General features: G+C 40.7%; 1 long non-coding RNA gene across 1 annotated transcript; it reads left to right on the top strand.

Moving 5' to 3' along the window:
* The first annotated feature begins 10,781 nt into the window (after nucleotides 1-10,781).
* LOC114234761 (uncharacterized) lies at nucleotides 10,782-12,316 on the top strand. The gene is made up of 2 exons (XR_003620944.2): nucleotides 10,782-10,897; nucleotides 12,131-12,316. It is a non-coding gene; the product is annotated as an uncharacterized LOC114234761 (long non-coding RNA).
* The last annotated feature ends 19 nt before the right edge of the window (nucleotides 12,317-12,335 follow it).

The following is a 12,335-nucleotide window of genomic DNA, read 5'->3' as shown; positions in this document are numbered from 1 at the left end:
CTGTTAAAAATATCTAAAATTGTAGCTATCCAAAGTATAATAATATTTTGGGAGAACTCTCAATGCCCCGCTTATATTTCTATGTGGAAGGACTTCCAGACTCTCTCCACCTTCTTGTTCGCTCCTCCCAGGAAAGGGAATGACAGGTGCATTGAGGAGTCATGGGGATGCGTGACCTTGCTGTAGACCTTCTCCAAGGAAAGCAACTTGGATCTTGTGATGTTTTCTAAATGCTTAAGCCATTCAGCCACTGACTATTTTCAAATCTTGATATTTGGAGGTGTGACTTCTATCTATATAATTATAGAGCTCTTGGATTTAGCCAGAGATAAAGAAAATTTTCATCAGTGATAGCATTTTTGTACTTTACCTGATATTTTGGCACATACCTGATCCTTTAGAAAGGATATTTACATATCTTTTTAGGCTTCCTGGTCTTAATGTCGATGATAATACGCTCTCATGTCTCTTTTTCTTTCAACCCTGAGATTAGTAAATTGTATTCCTGGAGCCCTCCCACTCAGATAAGTGCTATTATCTCAAAATCTTGATTTAGGGAAACACCACAAACCTCAATTCCTTCCTGCCCTTTTCTCCGTATTACTTGTCAAAACATTATTGGAAATGAGCCTCTGACCTTTTTTTCTCCCACACAATTTCTAATAAAGATGCTGCTACATGGCCGTATCCTAGTAACTAGGTTTTACACGGAGAAAGACGATTAAGAAAGAGTCCACGCTAGGGCTGGTTTTGACCATCAGCAAAGGTAATTTGCTAGTCTTGCTCTCTTTTCCAATTTCCTTAATTTAGATGAATAAGTGATCTAAGCTTAATGTTCTTTCTGATAAAAATATGACTATTTTTAGACCCAAATTAGCATGTTTGCTTTTGATTACCTTGCAGAACTCTATTTGCTTTCTTTTCTGAAAAAGCTTAATTATTCATATAAGCCTCCAGAAGAATAAAATCACTATGTGTGGCTGAAAAATCCCAACTCCCCTGCTGGGGTTAAACGGCAGGCTTCAAAGAATTTTTTAAATAAATAATCAAGGTAGATACTCCATTTTGTTTCTGAATTGCTGCATAAGCAGTTCCTTGATCATCTGAATTTGCAGAGACATAAAAAAAAAAAATCAGTAGTCACACAGGCAAGTATTAGAGATTAAGAAGTTCCATTTCCTAAATGAAGGGCAGAGATTGGAACCTTGTGAGTCTGGGAGTCTTCAACTTTCAATGCAGTAGCTTGCTTGAAACTCCTCAAGCAAGGGCATGAGATTAAACAAGGGAACAAAATGTATTCTTTTCAGGCGGGTTGAGGAGAAGAGAGGTAAAAATGTGCAGACACCCCGGAGAAGGGCTCTCTGCCTTGGGAGCTCTCCGCTGAGCAGAATAGGAAAGGCTTGGGATGAAAGGCCTGTGTGAGTGTATCACTATGTTATGAACATGACATTTTTGCTTTCAGGTCACAGAAAAAGAAGTGCACCCCGACCCAACTCTTACTTCCTCCAGCCTGAGTTTGGTTTGCCACTTTTTCACCTAAAGTCATGAAAGCCATACTCATGCAGAATTCCAGGAGCTTTAGGTTGTGAACAGAGAGGTGGGTTTCCTAAGGCTACTCCCCTCTCTTATTTGCTGCCATTACCTAATTCCAGCAGCTTTAATGATGACTCACTGGCTGATCTGTGGGAGTTCAGCCAGACAAACAGTTGGATTTGTTCATCATACTTCCCCTGAATATTCTTTACTATAATATGCCACAAGTTAATTTCTCAGAAGTGTAAGTCTTTCTAGAAGTATACTTTTATTTTTTTTCTCCTTTCAGTTTTTTTTTATTTCAAGAAAAATGACTTTAAATATAATGTTACATGCAATAAACCTTAATATTTCAAGAATAAAATGATTTTAAGTATAATAATATTGCCAAAACTGTACTAACATAGTATGATATCACAAAACTTATAGGAAATATTAAAAATCTGCAAATAACAGGATTACTTCTATTACCGTATATTCTAGTATATTGTTTCCCCCTCTGGCTCTATTTTTGTTCATCAGTTTATGTTGTTCATTGTATTCCACAAATGAGTGAGAGCATGTGATATTTATCTTTCTCTGAGTGGGTTATTTTGCTTAGCATGATGCTTTTAAAGTCTACTTTTTGTATGTGAGTATTGCTACTCTAGCTTTTTTTCTTTTCCATTTGCATGGAAAATTTTTTTTACCATCCCTTCACTTTCATTCTGTGTGTGTCTTTTGTTTTGAGGTGGGTCTCTTGTAGACAGCATATAGTTGGGTCATGTTTTTGTATCCGTTCAGCTACCCTACACCTTTTGATTAGAGCATTTAATCCATTTACACTTAGGGTTATTATTGACTAGAGGCCCGGTGCACAAAAATTCATGCACTGGAGGGGGATCCCTCAGCCTGGCCTGCCCCCTCTCACAGTCTGGGAGCCCTCAGGGGAGGGAGGCAACCCAGCGATCAGGGAAAGGCGACGCCCCCATCACACCTCTGCTGCTGCCACTGCCAGCAGTGCAAGCCTCAACCAGCCCTGGTTACCTGAGCCTCAAGTGGCCCTGGGTGGCTGGGCAGCCCCCATCTGAGGCTTGCCTGTGCCTCGGGCCGGCCCTGGGCAGCTGGGGGGCTGAAGGTACTGGGCACTGCCATCTTGTAGCTGTGGGTGCCGCCATCTTTGAGGGCATGGCAGTCAGTTAGCATATTACCTCCTTATTGGCTGTGGGCACCACCATCTTTGCGATGGCAAGAGGGTCAATTAGTACATTCCCTCTTTATTAGATTGGATAGGTACTTATTTATAGCCATTTTAACTCTGCATGTCTAGGTTTCTCTCTCTGTTTTTTCTTCTCAGCAATCCTTTACACCAATCCCTTTAGCTTTTCTTGTAATGCTGGCTTGGTGGTGGTGAACTCCTTTAGCCTTTTTTTGTCTGGGAAGCTCTTTATTTAACCGTCTATTTTGAATGATAGCCTTGATGGATATAGTAATCTTGGTCTCAGATCCTTGCTTTCTATTACCTTGAGTACTTCATGCTATTCTGGCCTGTAGAGTTTCTGATGAGAAATGAGGTGTCAGCCTTATGGGAACTCCTTTGTAGGTAACAGTTTTCTTTTCTCTTGCTGCCTTTAAGATTCTCTCTTTGTCTTTCACTTTTGGCATTTTAATTATGATGTGTCTGGACATGGGTCTACTAGTATTTGGGTTCTTCTTGTTTGGGGTTCTCTATGCCTCCTAAACTTGTGTGACTTTTTCCTTTACCAGGTTAAGGAAGTTTTCTACCATTATTTCTTCAAAGAACTTCTCTATTCCTTTCTCTCTTTCTGCCTCTTCTGGCACACCTACTCTTCTAATATTGTTATGTTTCACATTTTCCCACAGTCCCTTAAGCTGTCCTCTTGTTTTTTAATTGTTTTTGCTTTTTGTTTCTCTAATTAAGTGATATTTTCAACTCTGTTTTCTAATTCACTGATTCAATCCTCAGCTTGCCCTAATCTGCTGTGTATTCCTTCCAATGTGTTCTTTATTTATATTATGTCATTCTTTACCTCCGAAGGTTCTTTTTTTCCTAGTTACTATATATTTTTTCATACTGTTGAGCATTTTTAACATTACTCTGACCTCTGTTTCAAATAAATTTCTTATCTCTGCTTCATTTATCTCTTCTTCTGGAGAATTTGCTGGTTCTTTCATTTGGGGGTTGTTTCTTTGTTTCCTCATTTTGGTTGTGTGTTTGGGTTTGTGACTATGTTTTAGGTAGATCCTCTATACCTCTCAATCTCTAGTGCAGGATAGTGTTAAAGGCAGTTTCTGACTAATTGGATCAGGCAAAGACTCAAAGCCTCCAGAGACTGCCTGTCTACAGACTAATAGAATTCCGACTTGAATTTCCCCCAGGCAATTGACTTGAATTGCCCCTAGGCAATCATCCTTAGGTGGGGCAAGAGTTTTTTCAGCAGGGTAGGGAAGATGCTTCTGCCTTGAGGCTAATTGTTACTTTTCATCTCTTAAGTGGCCTCAGGGTAAGGTGTTTTCCAATAGGGTGTATCAACTGTCTTCCCCCCAGGCAAGGCAGATGTCTATGTGGGAAAGATGTCCTCTGCTGTGTGAGGGAATGACTCAGCCCAGGAAACCTTGGGTAGCTGCCTTCTGAGCTCTATTCCCCAAGTCCCCAGTCCTGGTTCTGCTCTCACAGCTCCAATCGACTTCACCCTCCCTCTGCCAGAGCACAAGGTGGGTGGCTCCTCAGGAAATTTTTGTGCTTGGCCCTTTAAGAGGGTGCCCAAACTTTCAGCTGCCACTCCCTGGCAGACAGCACCCCACTGCTTTTCACAGCTAGATGTTATGTGGGTACTCTCCTCAGATTTGGTGCTCTCTGCTGGGGAGCCCACCTTCAGGATCCCAAAGTTCTCAGTGGTACACCCGCCCCCCCCCCCCCCACACACACACACACAGTTGAGATATCTCTCTGGGACTTCAGTTGCCAACTGTGGGTGCCTGGCCAGCCCTTTCACACCTCCATCCCTCCTACCAGTCTCTATGCTGTCTCCATCTTTGGTCCTTGAGTATCAGGATTCTCTCCTGTGAGTTTTCCATTGATTATTCAGGAAGCCTTTCTGTATTTCAGTTGTAATTCCAGCTTGTTCCAGGGAGCATATCTGTGCATCATCCTTCTACTCTGCTGCCATTTTTAATTAGAAGTATACTTTTCAATCCTCTACTTAACTGTTGTTTTCTTGTTGCAGTGAAATCAGCCCAACCTACGCTAACCTCAGACTATGGACCCCACATGGGCCAGCATTTCAGCTATAGCAGGGTTCCTTTCCTAAATGCTTCAAGCATCTGCTTTTTTTCTTTCTTCCTTTACTGCAAAAGGGCTCCATATGTCTTGTATTATCACAGTATGTTTGCAGCCATAGCAGATTAAACAACGCCAACTGAGAACCATAAGGCGAAATCTGAAAATACAAATTTATGTCTCTATAATGCAGTGTTTCCCGAATTTAATCATTCACATAAGGTCATCATGATTTTTGTTAAATTTGCATTCCACCTGTAGTATGAGTTATTTAATATTTTTCTCTATTTTGACTTACATTTTTACTTCTGGAAACTAATGTCAAAGGAAGCTACCATAAGTGTAACATATCACTCACCATAAATAAAAAGTAAATGTAAAAAAAAAAAATTCATTAGAATACAAAATGTTTCATCCCCCTGAAAATCATCTTGCAAACCAACAGTGGTTATAGGCCATATTTTGAAAAGTTCTGGTATGCAAGCTTAGAATTTACAAATTTCTCCAGTATACATTAATCCATTTAATTTGCACAAAAATTGGCAGAGCAGATATAACCATCTCCATTTTAGAGACGAAAAGCAGAGTCACTAGCTCAAAAAAATAGAGTGTTTATGCTGAAAAGGACCTTTGATATTGCTTTTATTTAAAGCTCATGTTCTCTAATTTTTCACAGTTGATTTCAACTTTCCTAGGATCATTTATGGTTAAAGAGTCTAAAATTCCAGAATTTAAATAATTTAGAACAATGCCTTTTAATTAGTTCCATGCACATTTACCATCAAAAATCCTTCTTGGGACTGTCCACCTTTTAATTACACTAAAACTGTACCAAAATTATGTGTTTAAAGTAATTGCTAATTGGTTGAACACTAAAAAATTCTTTATAACACACCAAAAAAAAATTCTTGCTAAGTTTGGTGGCATTTTTCTTTCCATTTTGCAGATTTTTAAAAAAAATCAAATAGTATTTAAATTTGTCCTAAATCAAACTTTTTCCTATAAAATAAGAAATGAAAAATGTTTAAAAATTTAAAAAGACTTGGGATGAGGAGGGTAAGGGGGAGGAGGTCAAGTGTATGGTGACAGAGGATTCTGGATTTTGAGTGATGAAGACCCTAATAGAGTTTCTAGATGTCGTATTGTTAAGATGTTGTGGGGACCACGCCAAAGATGCCTGGATGCCTAATAGTCAAGGCCAGCGAAGCACAGAGGCCTTGTTATTAATACACTGGATGTCCAAGGCCACCCTGAACATGGGAATCTTAATCAGGCTGAGATATCACAAGGAAGTGCAATCCCATGGTATACTGCCCCTGTGTGCCCTTCTGTAGCCAAAATGATTGATGTCACTTTTGGAAACTAGCCTTCTTTGTCTCTGGAGTAATATATAGGTTACTGTCCAGCTAGTCTGCTTGAGAGAAAGCAGCTAAGAAAGGAAAAAGCTAGAGAGCTCAAACAGAGCTGAGAGCTGGTACTGCCATGATGTAAGGCTAAGAGCTCATAGAGAGCTCAGATATAGCTATCATGTTAATCAGCCAGTATGCTGAGCAGGGGAGACAGGAGAAGCTGCTGAGCCAGAGAGGCTGGAGAGACTACTGAGGCTATAGCTCTAAAGCAGGGAGCTCAGATACCACTACAATGTAAGGTGGTGAGTTTAGAGGCAGCGTGCAACTGCTCAGGTAACAGCTGTGGGTACAGAGACTAATGCTGCTTTGTGAGAAAGATGTAGCTGTTCACCAGCCAGTGTCCGGCTGCCTGCCTATATGGGATTGCTGTGAAGGACTGTGTTGTCTGATGGCTATATGACCACTGGCTTCTGCAATAAAGACTCATTCTTATACACCCACAACTTCTCATGGCTGCTCCATCTAAGGCCCAGCGTCCTAGGAGGTCTAGTCCCAGGCAGAGAGGATTGGACCTGACACCTGTAACTAGTGAGCAGAATATAAAGGAGGAACTTGGACTAAGTTCCCAACAGTTAGTACAATGGACAGGGTTCAAGCAGGAACCAGTTCTCGTGGAGTCGGGAAGAATTTAGAAGAATATATGGATGCAGAGCAACTCAGAGCAGGAATGCTGAGCAGCGCTCTAGCTGGCTCTGACAGATGTACACCTGAAACTTATATTAACCAATGTCACCCCAATAAATTTCATTTAAATTAAAACACATATTCGATAGGAAAAAAAAATTTTAAAGACTCAAGTGGGGTCTAAAATATTAGTGGTTTATAAATTACATTGGAAAACACAACCATTATGTGAAATTCCTCATAGTAAAAAATATATTAAAAAGATCTGAAGTATGTAATTGGGATAAAATGCTTTACTTATTTCGCTAAATTAATGAAGAGATAAATTGTACTCACCTAAAGCAAATGGTGAACCTAAAATTGCAGCTAAATCTTTAAATGTGAGAAACACTTACTCTATTTACTATTTAAAATAAATAGAAGAAACTACATCAATGTTCAACAAAAATATTCACAAGATAAAAAAAAAACAAAGACTGACATTATTATTATGCTATTAGACATTATATTAATTCATACTATAAAAAAATATGTTAACAAATGCCCATGACTTCTATAAATTTAATTTAGTTTATTTTCAAATATAAATGTAATATATGACAATTTAAAATTTTTAAAATTTTAATGCTAGCCCAGTTGGTTCCATGCACCAAGAGGTTGCCTGTTCAATTCCCAGTCAGGGCAAATGCCTGGGTTGTAGGCTGGATCTCAAGTAGAGGGCATGCAGGAAGCAGATGATCAATGTTTCTCTCTCATCAATGTTTCTAACTCTCTCTCTCCCTCACCCTTCCTCTCTCTCAAAAAAATCAATTAAAAAAGCATATTTTTTAAAATGTAATGATAGAAAATATTATCAAGTAAATATTTCTCTCTTCCTCCCTCCCCTTTCCCTCTCCCCAATGCTACCTTCTACATCCACTTCCTAGAGGTAATCATTGTAAAGTTTCTTATACACTCTTTCAGAAAATTTTGACATATATTTACTAGTATATTCTTTGTTTTTAGGCAAATGGGATTTAACTATACTTATACCACTCTATTTTGATTCACTTTTTTCTTGATAGCAGATATCTATTCACATCATTATATACCAATCTTTTGTATTCTTTTAATGGTAGTAGAGTATCCCATTGAATGCTTATGCAACCATTTATATCAGTGGTTGGCAAATGTTTTTCTGCAAAGGATCATACAGTAAATATTTCAGGCTTTGTGAGTTACATGGTCTCTTTCACAACCACTCAACTCTGACTTGCACAATACATAATTGACAGGTATGGCTGTACTCCAATTTGAAAATAAACTAAATTAGATTTATAGAAGTCATGATTGCAGACTGGATTTGGCCCACAGGTCATAGTTTACCTATTCCTGATTTACACAATGTACTGGCGGAAACAACAATTTCCTGTTTGTTGCTATTAAAAACAATGCTGCTATGGAACTTGTTTTGTCAAGGTAGAATGAATCCACTACAGAGTATTTAAAATATTGCTTTAAAGGGGGAAAAAAGCAGACTATGGTTGATACACCACCCCTAGTTTTGTCCTGCCTACACAGTATTTTAAAACATTTAAAATTTGCCAAAAAAAAAAAAGATTTTAAAAACCGATCTTGTATGTTCTGGGCTTCTTTCCATCAAGTGCATGTGGTCTCTCTATGGACAAATGGATATTTTTGTTTGGATTCTTTAATTTTTGATCTGGTCCCTTTCCTACCCTTATAATGGCTAAGGGAAAAATCCAGAGGCTCAATTCTATTATTTCATCTAGTCCCTATTTCCCCTGGCTGTGTTATCTACTGATTAGTGGTCAAAAGTGTTACTACTTTGGGAGATAATTGTCTAAGTCAAGTTAATGTGAAGGGAAACACCTGGAGAAATGAAATGAAATGTCTGTCTTTTCCTTTTCTTTTTTCTTTCTATCTTTTCCCCCCAGACTCCATGTAGCTAGTTGAGCGTATAAGCAGAATATTTCCAGACAATAGGAAGCTTCTGGAATCAGCATTTCGCATTAAAAGACTTCCCTAAGAGACATTCCTATCAAAGGATAGAGAAGTTACTACACTCAGCTGCAGGGTATTTGGGAAAACATCAGAATAGCAGAGACTATGTTATCACCGAAATGGTGGTCACGATTTATTTCTGTTCCTTGAGTTAAATGTTTATACAATGTCTGGCAAGAACTTACAGGGAGAGTTACTAAGCAGGAGCTTCTGTTCTGCCTTCTCTACGAACAGTCCCATAATCCTCCCCTGCTGGTTTGAATTTTAACTCATTTTGCTTCTTTTATCACAGAGGTGCCCACTGTGGATGTCACGGCAGTGGGAGCACCTTCAATGCCCTTTTGCACTAGTGCCTAAAATAGGTAAGTCAGTCCTTGTGTCCTTGACTCACCATCTTCTCATCAGACTTTGAAGCTGAGTTTTTTCAACAAATATCTTTGTGCTTGAAATTTATTGACTTATGACTGAACATCTCACCTATATAGGGAACACTCACCACCTAAAGAAGGGTCTTAAACTAACAAAGGAGATAGACGCATACACCATGACGAAGGACTGAGATGGTGGTTCATATTAATTTGGGTATGACATGTAGCTTGACTAAAATCCAATCAGGCTCATTGGATTCTCACGATGTCATGTTATGCATGGTTGTAGATTCTGCCGTGAGCTAGATTATCCTAACCAGTGGCATCTAGCATATTCCACCTCATTAAAAAAGGGATATATCCCCTTTAGTACTTAAATTAATCCTCTCCCAGCCACTCCCACTTACCTGGAGAACTAGAGGCTCAGTGCATGATTGAATCATGCACATGTAGGGTCCCCTACACGCTTTCGCTTTCGATCGTGGGGGAGCTGGGTGCCTGTCCCCTGGTGCACAGGCCTTTCAGAAGCCTCCACCCCGCTGGAGGCTTCTGAAAGGCCTGGTGCCTGAGCGGACAGGCACCCAGCTCCCCCGCTTTTGATGGTCCGCAGTGGGACGTGAGCTCGCTGCCCCAGTGGCCCCTTCTGTGCCACAGCACAGCCATGAGCTCAGCGTCCCGCCGGCCCAATCAGCCACCCCGGCCCCCCCGAGTCCCGCCCCCCCCGCACCTCCTGGCCAATCGCAGGCATAGCGAAGGTACGGTCAATTTGCATATTTGTCTATTATTAGGTAGGATGTCTCTATTTTCTCACAAGGGTCTCACTCCCTTTTTATAATAAGTCTATGAAGTCCTGGGGTTTTATTCAAACAAAGAGGGTCAGTCCTGCTTATTAGCGATTCAAAGAAAAGACATGAGAACGTCTCCTCAGCCCCCTGAAATGCAGCATCCTTAATCGTATTTGCTGCTGCTGCTGCCACTGCCAAAAATCATGGAGTCCGGCAGTAATTTAGTGACCGGGGCGTGAGCTAGCTACGCAGATTCCAGGTTCTCATGTCAGTTTCTCAGAAGACAGGAGAAAAAGGCAAAGCCTCTTCCCAGTGTTCTATCTGCCTCTGGTCTCCCCACGCAAAGCATCATTGGAAACTTCCTAGGAGACAGGACCCTTTGTGTTAAACCTGGCAATGATTGTCCAAAAGAAATACAGCAGATATAGGATGGAAAAGTGAAATGTGTCAGTCAGGTTAACAGAACTAAAGAAAAGGGGGTGGACCCGTTTGCCTAGGAACCCCTCTGAGCTTGTAGGGCAGACTTTACTAGCACTACCTGCAGCTGAAAACATGTATGTGCGCATCAGAACATCATGAAAGGGCTCCTTTGAGATGTCCCTATCTTGACCCAAGAAATCAGTTTTAGATATGGACTGGAATCATCTAGTTTTACTATTAAGAGAGAGAGAGAGAACACTTTATTATGTATAACTTCACTCACTCCACCCAAAAGCAGTTGACCGTGATGTCAACCAGAACTGGTTGCAGGTGATGAGACCTTCCTTTCCAGTTGTTGTCTACATAGCCTGCCCAGTGCAAAAGAGGAGAAGCCCATAATCAAGATGTTTGACAACAGCATATCATCCTCAGGACTACGGGGGGACAAAGGGCATTGCCAGGGCTTGAGAGAAGGTAAAAATGTGTGACTAAGGTAACCCTGGGTAAATGATGCTATTTGTGCCTTTCTCTGTGACCAACACCCCCCCACACACACACACACACACACTTACCAGACCTCTTTATGATGCCAGGAATGCTGAGTCCGCCGGGTGCTGTGCTGTGAGCAAGCTCTCTAGAACCTCTCAAAAGCTTGCATTCCCAGCTCAGGATTCAGAACATGACTTTCCTTCCAGGCACTTTCACATCAGGACTGGTCCAGGCAGGGCCACCCAAGTACATCAAGTGAAGTTTAGTAGTTTTCAAACTTAAAGGCAAGTTATCAAAGTCTAGAGCATCATGTCTCCAGAAGGCTCTTTGGCAAAGTTGCTCACCTTGTTGGAGAGTGGGAATTTTTGCCCATTCCAGAGAGACCGTGGACTATGCCCCAGATAGAGTTGTCAGTGCTGACACCAGGCCAGGCCTTGAGATACGGTCTCATGGCCCCTTCCCAGCACATAGGCCTTCTTTCATAGATCACTGTCAGCTTTCTGAAGAACAGGATGGCCCTATAAATAACATGGTCGTCAATGGCATGATCCTGACGTTGCTTAGGAAAAATTGTTTTGTCTTGGGTTACTTGTTCTGCAAAAACAGGATGTGGTTAATGTGCGTAAAAGTGGTCCCGCACAAAGGGTCGGTGCTGCTCTCTGGACTCCCTGCGTGGAGAGAGAGCAGTCGCCAGCTGGCTATAAAGGCTTCCTAAATTTTAATTTGGTCTGGACTCCAGTGGTCGTTCACTCCACAACAACCTCTTCCCCAGCAACTTTTAAAATGGGGACAGGAAATAAACCCAGAGCAGTCAGGAATAGGACCTTTACCTCACATCTACTTTACCAAAATGAGCCACTCAAGTCTTCTTCCCCAAACAAAAAGGATTTTCCCCACAGTGTCCTAATCCCCCTGCTCTCCAGGAACTTTTCAACAGCATCTCTCGCTAGTATGTACTCTTATTTTTTCAACTTCCGCAGCTCCAGGCATTCTATTATTCAATGAAGTTGTAGATATTTAGCTGTCTATTTGAGTACATATATTACAACAGACACATTAAACTAACAACAGAAATTAAAACTTTGCCACTCAGTGTCAACAATGCACAGCAAACAACTCTAAGATACTTGTTTTGGAAATATTGAGAAAGCAAATATGAATGTTCTGCTTCATATAGAAAGTTAAACTAATGCATTTCTAAATTTTCTTCCAAACCAGTGATCTCAGCGATCATCAGGTCTATACCCACCCTGCTCATCCTCATCAAGACCTTGAGTCCTCTCGACAATATCCTTGACAAGGGTCACTCCTCCGAGAGCCTGGACCATTCTAAGCAGCTATGTTCAAAAGCTTTCCAAGTCTTCACTTTTGAGTTCGCCTAAAATAAATCTAATCTCACTTCCAGATCACAGCCTTTTGAATA

The sequence above is a fragment of the Eptesicus fuscus genome, chromosome 5 (genome assembly GCF_027574615.1).
Source record: "Eptesicus fuscus isolate TK198812 chromosome 5, DD_ASM_mEF_20220401, whole genome shotgun sequence".
In the NCBI taxonomy this organism is placed as follows: Eukaryota; Metazoa; Chordata; class Mammalia; order Chiroptera; family Vespertilionidae; genus Eptesicus; species Eptesicus fuscus.
The sequence above is the reverse complement of the archived record's forward strand: the minus strand, read 5'-3'. Positions and strand labels throughout refer to the sequence as shown.